The sequence below is a fragment of the Polypterus senegalus genome, chromosome 6 (assembly GCF_016835505.1).
Source record: "Polypterus senegalus isolate Bchr_013 chromosome 6, ASM1683550v1, whole genome shotgun sequence".
NCBI classification, from domain to species: domain Eukaryota; kingdom Metazoa; phylum Chordata; class Cladistia; order Polypteriformes; family Polypteridae; genus Polypterus; species Polypterus senegalus.
Window position 1 is genome coordinate 181,033,440 of NC_053159.1, and position 17,743 is coordinate 181,051,182.

General features: G+C 36.4%; 1 protein-coding gene across 2 annotated transcripts in view; it reads right to left on the reverse strand.

Annotated features, from left to right (window-relative positions):
• Nucleotides 1-17,743, reverse strand: part of chn1 (chimerin 1) — a 181,300-nt gene that overhangs the window by 101,191 nt on the left and 62,366 nt on the right. The window lies entirely within an intron of this gene.

The window sequence follows — 17,743 nt, forward strand, 5'->3', positions numbered from 1 at the left end:
AGACAAATTGGGAGAGCATGGGGGGTCATGGGGTTGCTGGAAAGGGGAGTGTGGCACTCCTGATAACTATGCAAAAGGACGAAGATTTTGCATATGGTTGCGAGATATGGACGCTATGCAGTGACCTGAGATGAAGACTAGACTCTTTAATACCACTGGTTTGACTTTGTGTCGAATGAGAGGTTGCTCACAGAGTCCCGAATAAGGCACATTACCTGTATTGTGAGAGAGTGGCAATTACGGCACTATAGCCATGTAGCGCGATTCCCAGAGAGTGATATGGCTCACGACATCCTCATTGTCGAGGGCCTGAGCAGCTGTACCAGGCCAAGGGGACGCCCACATAATACCTGGCTGCGGCAGATAGATGGTCATTTCCAGAGGGTGGGACTGGACAGTGTGTCCGCCTGCGGTGTTGCCAACCAGGATCCTGAGCTGTTTCGTTATGTGGTGGGTGCAGCAACCTGCTGTACCAGTGCATGCTCCCCAACCTGACCTGACCTGAATGCAAGCTGCCAAACTGAGGATTATAAAGATAAAGAAACTCAACAATATGGGAGGACCCCCAAATAGAACCATAGTGTGTGCTTCTAAACTGCCAGTTCAGGTGTTTGGACTATGTAGTGAGGAAACTATTGGTGCACCTGTCATAATTCATTTGCCAAGCAAACCCCACTGACAGTGGAAACAGGGGTCGACACAGGAAACACTGTTGTGATTATAGCTTTCAGCTTGCTTGTCAATGCCAGGAAATTCTCCAGAAACACCTGGAAAGACAATTTAGGATAGTCTAGCCTATCCAATTCAGAATGAAGCTACCGCAAACTTCACCAGAAAAGGCGAATGTGAGATGAAAAATAGGTATTCATTTTGAACAATCAGAGTATACATGTATAATTTGCATGCAGTTAAAGAAGTAACTCAGAAGACATGAAAATTGTTTTAATCATAGCATAATATTAATGCTTACACTTCATTTTCTTACAGAAACACAACTAACTACAAAAGTCGCTTGCCAAGTCTACATTTCCAAATTTCAACATGTTTCTTCTATGCCACATGTGTCCTCTACTTGACATATATTGTAACTTATTTTTATGCATCTATCCTTGCATCTGTTACAATTCGTGTGCCAAGCACTTCCCACTGATATGGGATACAGGTCAACACCCAGGGAACACTGCAGAGATTATAGCTTTCAACTGTCCTGGCCGTGCAAGGAAATTCTCAAGGAGGACCTGGAAAGAAAGGTCAAGATGGTTTAGCCTGTCCAACTTAAACTGCTTAAAAATGGCGTCATGTTTTTAACTTGAGCTTGCGTCAGTGACCTTCCGGTGGAAATCCATATAAAATAGCAGCATTAGGAAAATCTTGTCGTCTCTGACACACAAGAAATGTCCCAGGCATTTGCAGTAAATTTCTACCTATTTCTGGACAGTTCCCTTGACTCTAAAATTATTATATGCATGCAGCAAATTTTTTTGTTATTTGGCTTATAGCAAATCTGCTCTCAATTCAACCTCATCATCATCAGAAACTATACATGAAAAAAGAGTGGCAAAATCTGGCTTTTTTGCTATTCAATTTTTGTAAATAGAGTATTTAGACCTCTTATATCATTGAAAGATGCTGAGAAATTAATTCACGCTTTTGTTTTCAGTCGGTTAGATTACTGTAACGTACTCCTCTCAGGACTACCCAAAAAAGACATAAATCACTTGCAACAAGTGCAGAATGCAGCTGCTAGAATCCTAACTAGGAAAAGAAAATCCGAACACATTTCTCCAGTTTTGATGTCACTACACTGGTTGCCCGTGTCATTCAGGATTGACTTTAAAATACTGCTTATGGTTTATAAAGCCTTAAATAATCTCGCTCCATCTTATATATCGGAATGTCTGACACCCTATATTCCAAATCGTAACCTTAGATCCTCAAATGAGTGAGTGTCTCCTTCTTCTAAAAGCTAAACTTAAAAGAAGTGGTGAGGCGGCCTTCTGCTGTTATGCACCTAAAATCTGGAATAGCCAGTCAATAGGAATTCGCCAGGCAAATACAGTAGAGCACTTTAAAACACTGCTGAAAACACATTACTTTAACATGGCCTTCTCCTAACTTCACTTTAACTTAATCCTGATACTCTGTATGTTCAATTCATCACAATAACTATTCATAGTGGCTCCAAAATCTGTACTGACCCCAACTCTCTCTTCTGTTTCTTTTTCCGGTGCCTGCGCCACCACCACCTACTCAAAGCATCATGATGCTCCAACATTGATGGACTGAAAGCCAGATGTCTACGTGACCATCATCATCAAGTCCTTCCATGAGAACCCTAAATACAAAGAGGACTGTTTGACTTATGTTAGGTAGATTGCCCAGAGGGGACAGGGCGGTCTCTTGGTCTGGAATCCCTACAGATTTTATTTTTTTTTCTCCAGCCTCTGGAGTTTTTCGGACCTTACTTATTTTATGTTCATTAATGTTGACTTATTTTTATCTTTTATTGTGTCTTCTATTTTTCTATTCTTCATTTTGTAAAGCACTTTGAGCTACATTTTTTGTGCTATATAAATAAATGTTGTTGTTGTTATTTTTAATCTGTACTTGCCTTGTGTTATAGTATTTAACTTTCTGAATTACCCTTCTATTCATCTAAAACATCTTTAGCTATAGAGGCCATACATTTGAATTCATCTGTTGGAAAATCTTCAGCATTCTTCATACGTATCAAGTATTAAAAAAAAAAAAGTCATAAAACTTTATTCTAATCAACTAGTTATAGAGCCACTGAAATGGTGCAGGATGAGTGCTATACAGTTATTTTTTATATATAGCTCTTTACATTTGTATTAATGTTGCAAGTACAATATTAAACTCTTGATTAAATCAAAATGAGTCATTACTTTTTCAAATTGCTTGAATTGTTTTGAGGAGTTGATGTATGCAATGTAGAAATAAACAAAAATTGTACGTTTGTCTTGTTTTAAAATGGCACTGAATCTTTTCCAGGAAGTATGGACTACCAGGAGCTTACTTAAAGTACAACAAACAATAACACTAGTAGTGTTTTTTTTTAATAAAACTCGAGTGTATTAATAGAATTCAGACTATCTAAAATAGTTTATTACCACACATGTAAGTCAATGCCCTATCTTTTATGCTGCAACTACTTAATGCATCTTTTTAAGATAACTAACTTAAAATTTTCAGAACTGTTCCAATAACCTTTTTTAAACACTAGGGAAACATTTGCAATATTCCATATTTTAGAAATATATATGGTTTAGGAGAAGATTTAAAAACTATGCTATTTCATTTGAAACACTTCAAAGAATGTTCAAACACAAACAAGCAATGTAAAAAATTATAATTTTGTTTAAATGGCTTTAATGTACATGCTGTAACATTGTACTTAGTATCCTTCAAGTATTGCAAAGCACTTCCACCTTAAAAGGCCTTTAGCTGGCAAGGCACTTCTTTGAAATTTGGCCAAGCAAAAATAAATAATGACAAGCACACTGTGTAGTGGGAGATGATGCAAAGTGGCCTGCTGTTTCAACACTTAAATATTAGTTCCAAAGCAAATGACAGAAGGCATAGCATTTTAAATGCCATGCACATTTCTGACATTATATTTTCAGGTCTTCAATTAAAATCTAATATTAGATAAACAGTACCTTATTGAGTAGTGTATGAATAATATTTTTATACTTATCAAAACAGGTTGTGTTCAATTAACTGACTTAAAATTATTCATTTAATCGGATTAATTCAAGCGCAATTACTTTTACGCACAGTGATGATTGGTGTTGGATAACTTTGTTCAATTAATAAATGATACTAGCTGGAAGAATAGGAATGGAAAACGGTGAGAAAGGAATTCAGTATAACAAAGGGTTAGGAAACCACCGTCGCAGTATAACGAAAATAGCAAGGAGCGAAACCAATGCCAATGGTCGAGAGAGTACCTTCCTGTAGCAGGCTACGGAAAACGTAGACATATATAGATAGACGCCGCATCCACTGCGTTGCCCAGTCGACATGATAAGTCAGTGTGTCCGCCCTATTGCGAGTGCTAAAAGTGCCATTTAAACTAATACAGGTAGATGTGGAAACCGGGTTTTCTGATGGAAAAATAATGTTTTAAACAGTATTGTTTACAGATTTATTGTTTACAGATTTTGACGAATCGTTTATATTTTTATATCATTTATTTATATCCATTTATACACTAAATGCGTGCGTATCCTATGGTCTTAGAGTTGGTGGGCGTGGCTCTCTGTCTTACGTGTGGTGTAAAGTCAACGTGGCTCAGAGGTGCATGTGGACTTTTGCAGAGACAAAAGGACTGAGCTGTGTTTGGTGAGTTGTTGCGTGCCTCAAGAGCGACGCGGGACTCGGGAGGACTGTTACAGTTGCCCGCGTGGCTCTGTCGTGCGTATCCCAGGACGCGGTAGGAGGGTTAGAGTTGCCGGGCGGGGCTCCGTCGAGCGTATCCAATGGTCTTAAGAGTTTGCGGGCGAGGCTCTGTCTTGCGTGCCCTTAGTGAATTATATATTTATAACTAGCAAAATACCCGCGATTCGCAGCGGAGTAGTAGTGTGCTAAGAAGTAATGAAAAAGATATACATATACACATATATATATATATACACATACATATACACATATATATATATACACACATACATATACACATATATATATATACACACATACATATACACATATACATATACACATATATATATACATATATACATACATATACACATATATATACATACATATACACATATATATATATACATACATATACACATATATATATATATACATACATATACACATATATATATATATATATACATATATATATATATATATATATATATATATATATATATACATATACATATATATATATATATATATACATATACACATATATATATATATATATATATATATATACATACATATATATATATATATATACATATATATATATATATATATATATATATATATATATATATATATATATATACATATATATATATATATATATATATATATATATATATATATATATATATATATATATATATATATATATATATATATATATATATATATATATACATATATATATATATATATATATATATATATATATATATATATATATATATATATATATATATATATATATATATACATATATATATATATATATATATATATATACATATATATATATATATATATACATATATATATATATATATATATATATATATATATATATATATATATATACATATATATATATATACACATATATATATATATATACATATATATATATATATATACATATATATATATATATACATATATATATATATATATATACATATATATATATATATATATATATATATACACACACATATATATACTGCTCAAAAGAATTAAAGGAACACTTTTTAATTAAAGTATAGAATAAAGTCAATGAAACTTATAGGATATTAATCTGGTCAGTTAAGTAGCAGAGGGGGTTGTTAATCAGTTTCAGCTGCTGTGGTGTTAATGAAATTAACAACAGATGCACTAGAGGGGCAACAATGAGATGACCCCCAAAACAGGAATGGTTTAACAGGTGGAGGCCACTGACATTTTTCCTCCTCATCTTTTCTGACTGTTTCTTCACTAGTTTTGCATTTGGCTACAGTCAGTGTCACTACTGGTATCATGAGGTGATACCTGGACCCTACAGAGGTTGCACAGGTAGTCCAACTTCTCCAGGATGGCACATCAATACGTGTCATTGCCAGAAGGTTTGCTGTGTCTCCCTGCACAGTCTCAAGGGCATGGAGGAGATTCTAGGAGACAAGCAGTTACTCTAGGAGAGCTGGAGAGGGCCATAGAAGGTCCATAACCCATCAGCAGGACCAGTATCTGCTCCTTTGGGCAAGGAGGAACAGGATGAGCACTGCCAGAGCCCTACAAAATGACCTCCAGCAGGCCACTGGTGTGAATGTCTCTGAACAAACAATCAGAAACAGACTTCATGAGGGTTGCCTGAGGGCCCAAATGTCTACTGCCCTGTGCTCACTGCACAGCACTGGGGAGCTCAATTGGCATTTGCCATAGAATACCAGAATTGGCAGGTCCACCACTGGCGTCCTGTGCTTTTCACAGATGAGAGCAGGTTCACCCTGAGTATATGTGAAAGACGTGAAAGGGTCAGGAGAAGCCGTGGAGAATATTATGCTGCCTGTAACATCGTTTAGCATGACTGGTTTGGTGGTGGGTCAGTGATGATCTTGGAGGCATATCCATGGAGCGACTCACAGACCTCTACAGGCTAGACAACGGCATCTTGACTGCCATTAGGTATCAGGATGAAATCCTTGGACCCATTGTCAGACCCTACGCTGGTGCAGTAGGTCCTGGTTTCCTCCTAATGCACGACAATGCCCGGCCTCATGTGGCAAGAGTATGCAGGCAGTACCTGGAGGATGAAGGAATTGAAACAATTGAATGGCCTTCACGATCCCCTGACTTAAACCCAATAGAACATCTGTGGGACATTATGTTTTGGTCCATTAGGCGCCACCAGGTTGCTCCTCAGACTGTACAACAGCTCAGGGATGCCCTCATACAGATCTGGGAAGAAATGCCACAAGACACCATCCGTCTCATTAGGAGCATGCCCCGACGTTTTCAAGCATGCATACAAGCTCGTGGGGGCCACACAAGATACTGAAAAGCATTTTGAGTAGCAAAATTAAGTTTTTGAAAAATGGACTAGCCTGCCACATCTTCATTTCACTCTGATTTTAGGGTGTCTACACAATTGAGCCCTCTGTAGGCAGAAAACTTTTATTTCCATTAAAAGACTTGGCATCCTTTTGTTCCTAAGACATTGCCCTGTCGTTATTTGTATAGATATCCAACTTCATATTGAGATCTGATGTATGTAATGTGTTTCTTTAAAGTGTTCCTTTAATTTTTGTGAGCAGTGTATATATATATATATATATATATATATATATATATATATATATATATATATATAATCTATCTATATCTATACATAGCATAACATTGCTGATTCTGTAAATTGCTGTCAATAAAGGCATTTGCCAAATACATAACATATGCATATCTCTCTATTATATAAAAAAATCTTGGGACGAGACAAGACATTTTCAGAGAGATAATTTCACGTCCCGCGAGATGAGACTTTGTGCAAAGAGATGAACTGAAAACCTAACAGGTCCAAGTGGGGTGGAAATAAAAGACAAACAGTAAAAGAAGAAAAGACAGAGTAGAAGACAAAGTACAACGTCATAAAGGGGTTAAAAAACATTGGCGTGATACACATGGAGAGCAGGTTAGAGATTATGAAAGTACTAAAATTCAAAAGTCTCAAAAAAAACTGACAGTAAAGATCACATTAGTGCTAACAAATGGAAATTATTATTCAGTGAAATAACGGAACAGGGAAAAGAGATCAAATATATGGACATACTGTAGGTGATATGACTGAGCTACTACAACCTTAATTTCACAGAAACCCCAATTTGGTCAGGTTTATATTTATGATTACGTTGTTAGTTTTATCTTCTGAGAGAGTTCTCCAGAGTTTTTCTGGTTGCTTTTTGTATTCCTCTGCAATCCAACACGAGGGTGCCCAACATACTCCTGTGCTGGTGAGTAAAAGTCAGAATTTACATTTAATTACAAGTTAATCTTCAAACATTTGTGCTCCTGTCAAACATCAAAAATGGCTGCAAGACACTTAAATTAAGACTTTCACCTCCAGGGGGAAGACAGAGAGCACTTTCAAGGGTTTTTTCATTTGGCTTTGATTAGTTTTCTGCTATTGGCAAGGTATCAGAGAATCTCTTTTGTCATATATCTGTGTGCCTTTGCCCGTACAGACCTTATAAATCATTGCCATGACCTTTGTCACAAATGGTCCTAACCACAACTAATGCTTCTGTCATTGCTTCTTCAGTGTAGGGTTAAAGAGTTCCACAAACTGCCCCTTCCACCTCTTTGGTAACACTCCCATTTAAGCACAGGCTAAATGATGCAAAATACTCAGAATATTTGTTCAATGCACATATGCAAACATCAAAATAGTCATATTATGCCAAATGCTTTCATCCATAAGAACTTGAGCCCCATACTAGCCAAGGGTCTTGCTCACGGGGAACTTCAGAGTAGGAGGAGAACCAGCCTCCACTGAGAAACCGATGTGCTGGAGTCAATACTCAGGTTTTTCAACCTATCCCAACTGTTCCCACCTGCTTAACCACTAAATTACACATTGTGTCAGCTTTGTTTGCCACTATCTAGTAGATAGGACTTTAATTTATCCCATGAGGAGGATTTTTTTTTTGTAACACATTAAAACTGAAATACCTGTTGGAAAAAAGTACTCAACTGTAGTAAGTCAGAGAGAGGATGTAAAGCATTGTTCATAATGGCAACCAAAGAGTTGTAGTAGAAGAAAGGCCATCACTGTCCACATTAAAGGAACACATGGGGGAGTTGGGGAGTAGAGAAGAGTTTCCTCTGACTCTTCATATATAGATCCTTTGTGTGTTATGAGAACAGTCAGTCATTAGTAGACATCAAGAAACAGGAAGTATGAAATGTGTAATTTACATTGCTAGTATAGATAAAACCAGGAGATAATGCAGATTAGCCTGTGTATGGCTGAAAGTAAAGGTATGCTTTACTTAACGGTTTAGCTAACAGTACTGTGTGATGTTGCTATTTAAATGCTGCACACATTATATTTAGAATGCACTTCTGCTTATCAGCACATTATACTTTGAGAATTTTTTTTTTTTTTATTGTTCCCATTTTTTTTACATTTACAAGCTTAACAAATAGCTACCAGTTTCTCTCTGGTGAAGCTGGCAGTGTAATTTTCCTAGAGATGGAATTACACTAAGAATTAGTAATCTGGGTTTGTGGTTGAAGGAAGGGATTTCCAAAAATAATCTTTCATTTTTTTGTAGCATGCTCAAAATCTTTCTCTGTTCGTCTGGTTAATGTAGTACACAGCACCACATAGTTTTTGTTTTAATCATACTGTGTGCTGCCAAAAAAGTAAAACACACTGTACATTTAAAATAAAAATCAATTCAAAAAAGATTACCATGAATACTGGAAGAATGCATGCTTTTGCCAAAGTCATGATTCCCAGAAAACACAGTATCTCACAAAAGTGAGTGCACCCCTCACATTTTTGTAAATATTTTATTATATCTTTCATGGGACAACACTGAAGATATGACACTTTGATCCAATGTAAAAGTAGTCCGTGTACAGCTTGTATAACAGTGTAAAATTTGCTGTCCCCTCAAAATAACTCAACACACAGCCATTAATGTCTAAACCGCTGGTAACAAAAGTGAGTACACCCCTAAGTGAAAAATGTCCAAATTGTGCCCAAAGTGTCAATATTTTGTGTGGCCACCATTATTTTCCAGCTCTGCCCTTACTCTCTTGGGCATGGAGTTCACTAGAGCTTCACAGGTTGCCACTGGAATCCTCTTCCACTCCTCCATGATGACATCACAGAGCTGGTAGATGTTAAAGACCTTGTGCTCCTCCACCTTCCAGTTAAGGATGCCCCACAGACGTTCAATAGGGTTTAGGTCTGGAGACATGCTTGGCCAGTCCAGCACCCTTCACCCTCAGTGGTCGTCTTGGAGGTGTGTTTAGGGTCATTATCATGCTGGAATACTGCCCTGCGGACCAGTTTCCGAACGGAGGGGATCAGGCTCTGCTTCAGTATGTCACAGTACATGTTGGCATTCATGGTTCCCTCAATGAACTGTAGCTTCCCAGTGTCAGCAGCACTCATGCAGCCCCAAACCATGACACTCTCACCACCACGCTTGACTGTAGGCAAGACATACTTGTCTTTGTACTCAACAACAACATTTATTTATATAGCACATTTTCATACAAAAAGTAGCTCAAAGTGCTTTACATAATGAATAGAAAAATAAAAGACACAGTAAGAAAATAAAATAAGTCAACATTAATTAACATAGAATAAGAGTAAGGTCCAATGGCCAGGGTGGACAGAAAAAAAACTCCAGACGGCTGGAGGAAAAATAAATAAATAAATAAATACTCCTCACCAGGTTGCCGCCACACAAGCTTGACACCGTCTGAACCAAATAAGTTTATCTTGGTCTCATTAGACCACAGGACATGCTTCCAGTAATCCATGTCCTTAGTCTGCTTGTCTTCAGCAAACTGTTTGCGGGCTTTCTTGTGCATCATCTTTACGATGACGACAGCCATACAGACCAATTTGATGCAGTGTGTGGCGGGCGCATGATCTGAGCACTGACAGGCTGACCCCCACACCCACCCCTTCAACCTCTGCAGCAATGCTGGCAGCACTCATACGTCTATTTTCAAAAGACAACCTCTGGATATGATGCTGGGCACCTGCACTCAACTTCTTTGGTCGACCATGGCGTGGCCTGTTCTGAGTGGAACCTGTCCTGTTAAACCGCTGTATGGTCTTGGCCACCATGCTGCAGCTCAGTTTCAGGTTGTTGGCAATCTTTTTATAGCCTAAGCCATCTTTATGTAGAGCAACAATTCTTTTTTTCAGATCCTCAGAGAGTTCTTTGCCATGAGGTGCCATGTTGAACTTCCAGTGACCAGTATGAGAGAGTGTGAGAGTAATAACACCAAATTTAACACACCTGCTCCCCATTCACACCTGAGACCTTGTAACACTAACAAGTCACATGACACCGGGGAGGGAAAATGGCTAATTAGGCACAATTTGGACATTTTTCACTTGGGGGTGCACCCACTTTTGTTGTCAGTGGTTTAGACATTAATGGCTGTGTGTTGAGTTATTTTGAGGGGACAGCAGATTTACACTGTTATACAAGCTGTACACTGACTACTTTACATTGGATCGAAGTGTCATATCTTCAGTGTTGTCCAATGAAAAGATCTAATAAAATATTTGCAAAAATGTGAGGGGTGTACTCACTGTACTGTAAGAGTTCATCCCAAGTGATGTCTGTAGTTCTGAATAAAGTGTGGAAATGTTAGGTATTCCATACCTTTTGTTTTAAGATAGGTTGTGTATACCACTGAGCATTAAAACTTTAGATGCATTTCTGCAAAATGTACAACTGGTGCTTATTATTTTGTTAGGGCCGAGTTATTAAAAAGGTGTGAAATGGCATCACGGGTTCTTTCTAAACAGTTGCAAATGGTAAAAGTATCACGGTAAGAACAATGCAATGCAAAAACAGAGTGGCAGTTAATAGAATAAAGAATTCATGGGTGTAAAAGATATTACCCTTTTTCCCCCCCAATACGCAATTTATATACTGTAGAATGCATCTATACTTGCATACCTACATGAACGCACAAATTTGGCAAAATTTAAAAAGAAAAACGACAGCTAAAGTTGTTATACTGTATAATGTACAGTACCTAACATGGATATTAGAAAATAATACCTGTTACGTACTTTGATCAAAAGCATAGCAAACCCTAAATCAATAATATTAATAAAAAGACTTGCCAAAATAGCAATATACAACAAAACAAAAAAAAACATGTGAGCAAAATAGGCCGCATATGCAGTGAAAAACAGTTAAGAAAATGTCAACTGTCAGGCAGGAGGAGGATAAGAGACAAAAAAGCAGCAGTTTAATAATTTCAAAAGGGCAGAAAACAATATTAACTTATTCAGTCATTTCAACAAAAGATTGAGCCCCCAGTTGCCTTCTGTCTGGGGTCACTAGACATGCCTTCAAAGGTAAAGGTCTGTCTTCCATAAATGCACATACTATACTTGGCTTTTTCTCCTCAGTTGAACCTTCTCCTCTGATCCAGACTTCCTCTCTTCACCTTAACGATATAGCTTCTAAGCAAACCTATCATATCCAAGAAAATGTATGCATAATACACCATGTACAACTACAACAAAAGGAGTAGAAGTAAGGGAATTATGGCAAACTACATAAGGTAGCCCTAATAACTTGTTCAGAGTACTGGGTCCCTTTCTGTCAAACAAAAAGGAGGAGGTAATCAGATGTATCTACAAAGTACTTGGACAGTCACTTTGCTTTCAGACAAAAATAAGCTTCTGTGATCTGCTGAAATATCTGTGTGCAAAGCTAGACAACAGCATTTTTAGAAACTCCTCCCAAGACATTTAATGTCACTTACTCTTCATCCTTTATTTTCATACCTCAAATGCTTACCCCCCTCACCCCATGTCCCTAAGCCAGATTTAAAGTAAAGACCCAATTTACTAGATTTACACAAAACATTTTTTTTAATCAGTATATGTTACCTGTCTATACATGATCCCTGACCTTTCCAATGAACACAAGTATTGCTCAGTCTTTTGAGTTTGCCTAGTCAGCTCTGGTAATGGTGGAATGTACTTTGCTTTCACGCCAGCTAATCCCTGCTTTTAAATGGAAATGCATTTAAACATGCTGCCATTCATCAGTCCCAAATATTTACATGATTTTTTCTGAAGTTTCCAAGAGTATATTCAATTTTTAAGGATTTAAAAAATAATGAGTACATTTCCTGAATCTCACTTTGTGACATATTGGTTTCCTTTTGCTTCTATAATGACCTCCTGTAAAGCCATCTTTAGTTTTGGAATGATGTCTTAAATGCGGAATGGTGGTATAGTCATTAATAATGGTACCTGGCAGCTATAGTCCTGGGTTCAAATCTCGTTCTGTTCTCCATCTGTGTGGAGTTTCAACATTCTCCTTAATTCTCTACATGTTGTTTTAAAAGGACTCAAGGTTTCCTTTCATAAAGACTTGGGTTAGGCTAAATGGTGACTCGAAATGGGCCCTTTTTAATTGAAGATGTGTGTTTAAACATGTCCTGTGATAAACTGGCACTTTGCCTGGGTTTGTTTTCCACTTCACATACAGTTGTGCTGTGATTGTTGCCAGCTCCCTACTGTCCTGAACAGGTTAAGTGGGTAAGAAAACACCTTGATATCTTATATTTGACAAGAAACAAAAAAATATAGAAAGGGGAAGGATGGCTAAAGCATTTGCAATCATTCCTACCTGAAAATGTGTGCTTAAACTTGCTGGTTAGAGGAACAATACTATCTGTCATTAGGCATTTGGTACAGCAGAACATATAGCCAGGCCTTTGGGATTTTCTGTATTCACACCAGACACTTTGCTGCAATATCATCAGTAAGAAAACTGGATGAGAGACGTACTTTTACTGCCATGGTGCCTGTCCACTGTGATAAGGAAAGCTTAAGGAAGCAGTGTAGTAGCTGAAGTATGGTACAACACCACAATGCAGCTTAACTCTGGCCTGTTCCATGAGAGATATAAAAATAAATAAATAAAAAACACAAACTATATTACTACTACTACCACCACCATGTGTGTAAAATCTGTGGAAAAATATATTTCACACATGGTTGTCTGACTACAGCATGTGTGCAAAGAACGGTCAGTTATTGAAGACAAGGACTTAGAAACAATCAGTTATTTTCAAACAATAACAAACAAAAAGGGACTGATTAGAGCAAAAACAACACCCATTGCAATCCTCCATAAATTGGAATCAGCAACTAGATTTTAGAGCGCTCCTTTCCATAACCATCACAGTGCAAACACCATTTTAATGGTCATTGTTAACAAATGTGTTTAAGTTTCTTTGCTTTTATGTATTTATCATCTTTTAATTATCATTTTGTAAATTCTGCTTGTGTTTTGTATGTATTTTATTATTTCTTAGTGAAACTTGTTTTGTTATTATGTTATGTACAGTATTCATTAGTTATTTGTATTCCATTCCTATTCCACTCTATGTTGAGTCTAAGGGTAAGGGACCCCTGATACTGTAACTCTGGGACCACCCCCTCTCCATAAAAGGAATATTTTGTTATTTGGGCCAGAGGTTTTAACAGTCCTCTTTCTTTAGCTAAAGGATTCATTCTTGACTCACTTTGGCTTGTGCCCATGAAGGCTGCTAGGCAGAATTTATCTACTAGGACTGAAACTAACAATTGAAGCCTAGTTTTCATATTTGTGTTTGGTGAGCTGGCAAATCATAAAAATAAGGGATATTTAACATATTAAAAATTGAGCTAAAAAGTGCTGAGTATTCACAAACCTCACTTTCTAGTCATATTCTTGTATGGATTTTAGTGGAAATTAAGAGCAAGGGCATTTTGGAAAACAAGCAGCATGTCTTGGTATACAGTGTTTTAGGAATATACATTAAACTTCTAATCAAGTACTATAATTGAAGCAAAATTTTTTTGGCAACTTGAGAAACTGAATGGTGATATTACCATTGTAGACTCAGTGTACCCATGGTGATACATTAGATTGTATACCAAGGGGTTGCTAGTTCAGTTCTCCCTGTTAACTATACAACCCCGACAGTGCACTATATAACATTCCTAAACAAAAGAATCATCACAATGTAAAAGGTAAATGTTTGGGGGAGTTTTGGGGGTTGTGGCATCATTTGTTTTTTGGTGTAAAGAGTTTAGGCATATGTTTATAAATGTATATACTTTGTCAGCTGTGTCCCTGAAAAGCTCTAAACTTGTTTTGAGTGGAGTTTGGGGTAGTGAAGGAGGAAACCAGCTGAGGCAGATGAAAGTATGTAGGACCAAAGTGGGTGCAAAAGATGCCCATTAAAAAAAAGAGAAAAGATGATATTAAAAGGTTAGCCAATGCCATGCATGTGCACTTGTGGATTATCCTCCGGTTTCTTCTTAGATATGTACTTCCACGTTGGATCAAGAGTTGGCGCTGGTGCTAACCTTATTCTGTTTCACCTTCCACAGTTCCAAGATGAAGCCCAGTGTGGACAAAAGACCCCACCCCTTCCCACATTTCCTGGAAGGAGGCAGCATTTGCTACGAGAATTCACTGCAGGATGTAACTCTTCCCCGCCATGACTTATGAGGCTCATAAACCAATAGAAACGTCCTTTTACAGGACGCTGCTTTTGTTTGTTTATTTAGCGCCACTGAGCATTTGATTTTGTGTTATTGTGTTTATTACATGGGGACGACCAGGTAGCTGCCCCAATATTTCCTTTTGTATGAGCCTGCAGTTCTTACAGTGACCACACCAGTCATAAAGTAGTAGAGGAAAATGCGGTCAAAGTTTGATCATTAGTTTGGCATGTTTTTCTTTAACAGGTATAAAATTATTATTATTATTATTTTTTTTTAAGCTGCTATATTTAATAAGTGTTTTTTTTGCATTAAACCTGGTAAGATTTTTGATCCCAAAGGTTTAAATATATTCAATTAAACAATCTGTAACTCATCTCTCCATTTCTCCTATGAACTGGCAGATGCTTTCTACAAGAAAGAAGTTGTTTGGACAGGTAATTAAATTGTCCAGAGACACCAATTATTTTAGACATGCAAATTTGTATTTTATACTTAAGATATTTGAAGCATTAACATATACTGATATTTGAAGCTTTACACTTGCAAACACAAGAGGGTGCCATTGTACTTTCTCCTACTTTTATACAAAATAATTGTATCCTGATGTATTTTAACTTTAAGCAATTTTACACAAAAAAACACATTTATAGTTACGGCTATGCATCGAGTATACAGTTAAAAAATATATACAATATTTCCTGGATATTAACTGTCGATCAAAAATAAATTTGAATACATGATTTAAAAAAATATTGAATTGATGTGAACTTATTTTTTTGTAAATTTTTGTGTTATTTGCTTTTAATAAATTCAATAAAATGCTTTAAAAATAAAAAATAGAATTATTTCTATTAATATTATAAATTCATTAAATCTTTCTTTAGTTCTAACATTTTAGAAGGCTAGAAAATAAACAGAAACATATTAAAAGTTTTTCCTTCTTGAAAGAAATGTGTAAAATGCAACAACACACACCCAAAACAAACCACAATGAAATTTGTTCCATAATAGCAACTGTTCCAAGTGAACAGAAATCATAACTTTCCATTCTACATAGAGTATAATTCACTGTTGGTTTTGCATTGACACTCAAATATATTGATATTTTTTTTATTAAAGTGCTTAATTTTAGAGAAAAGCCTATTTTATTTCCACGCTGGGTCTCTCCAGGAATTCGCTTCCTTGTACGACTTTATGATGAGTCAGGGCACCTTATGTTCAAGTCTCATTGTTCAAAATGTTTAATTCCACATTCTTCCTTCTTTTATCTACAGCTCAGATCTGGCTTCAAGGAAGTATGGAATTTGTGTTTCTGCACCTTTACCAACTCCTCTTCTCTTAAGCCTTTTCTCAATATGTATGTTCATATGCATGATATTGGCTGAATGTTTGTCTCTGTAGTACTGCACAATAGTGCTTCAGACCTTCCTCATCAGATTCTATGTACTGGCACACTACCGTTAAAAACAAAGCTTGCCTCAAAAAATCCTAATCATTAGCATATACAATACTGTTTGGCCACAGGATGCATTTTACTCCTAGATTTTACTTTTCAGTAAACCTAGAGGATGACCCATTCTGTAAAGTTGATCCGGTTAACTCTCTGGGAACTTTCTTCCACACATTCTGGGTCTGTTCTCCTGTGGCTCATTTTCGGTCCATCTCCATTAAGGCTGCAACTATTCTTAGTATTACCACCCGCTCTCCACTTTATTATTGGTTTTAGATTTTTATGGTCTTTCGTTTGTCAATTTTTAATTTAAAGAGTTATTTCTTTTTGTTCAAATGTAGACCAAACTTTTATTAGCTTTCTAAGTGGAAGAATCCAGCTAGTAATACATTTTAATACTTGGTGGTTTTCCTTTAAAACTTAATTATGCCAGGGCTATCGGCAGTATGATTAACTGCTTCATCTGACAAGACTATTTAAAAAAAGGGTTTAGTGCTTTAGTTATGGAGAGGGTTTGAGGTGAGGGGTTTATAATTTTCTTATATGGTTTATTTATTTCTTGATGTTATGTTAGCTTTCTTACATCCTTAAATGCTGGATAACTCTGTATTAATTTCAAATTTAATAAAAAAAATTGATTGCAAGAAAGTCCCTACATTCAATGTCTAGTTGAGATTGATATGATATAAATAAATGTTCTATAATACTTGATAGTGCCTAGCACTATACAAAGAGTATGCTGGATTCAATGGATAAAGTACTTTTCTCATTTTCCGTTGGCAAATTTCTAATACTATAGCATAAGAAATATAAAAAACTGTTTTATACTGACATAAATGCCTTGAATCCATCCTAGTAAATAACACCAGGAAATAACAGAATATTTGAAAACAAAATTAAAAACCAATACTGACAATTTCTACCAGACTGTTGAATTAGGTTCAGCTCAGTATGTCTTTTGATTGATCAAACAAGCCTGAATTAGGACTACCTAACCTACGGTACAGAATATAAATTTCGTCTGATATTTCAACAGACTTTCACACATTTACTTATCCCGGCCTCATCAGTGTGGTTTCCCCAGACACGCATAGGAAATGAGAGATGGCATGTCCAGAACAGATATTCTGCTTTCAGAACTTAGGTTCTGTCAATTTAATTTAACACAATAATTATTACCGAAATGCATGACAGAGCACTTTTAGGAGCAAGGCATTCTGAAATACGATTTAACTCACTGCTGTGAATTGAACTTAAATTAAAAAACCAAGGGAACTGAACAGCTATTCCAC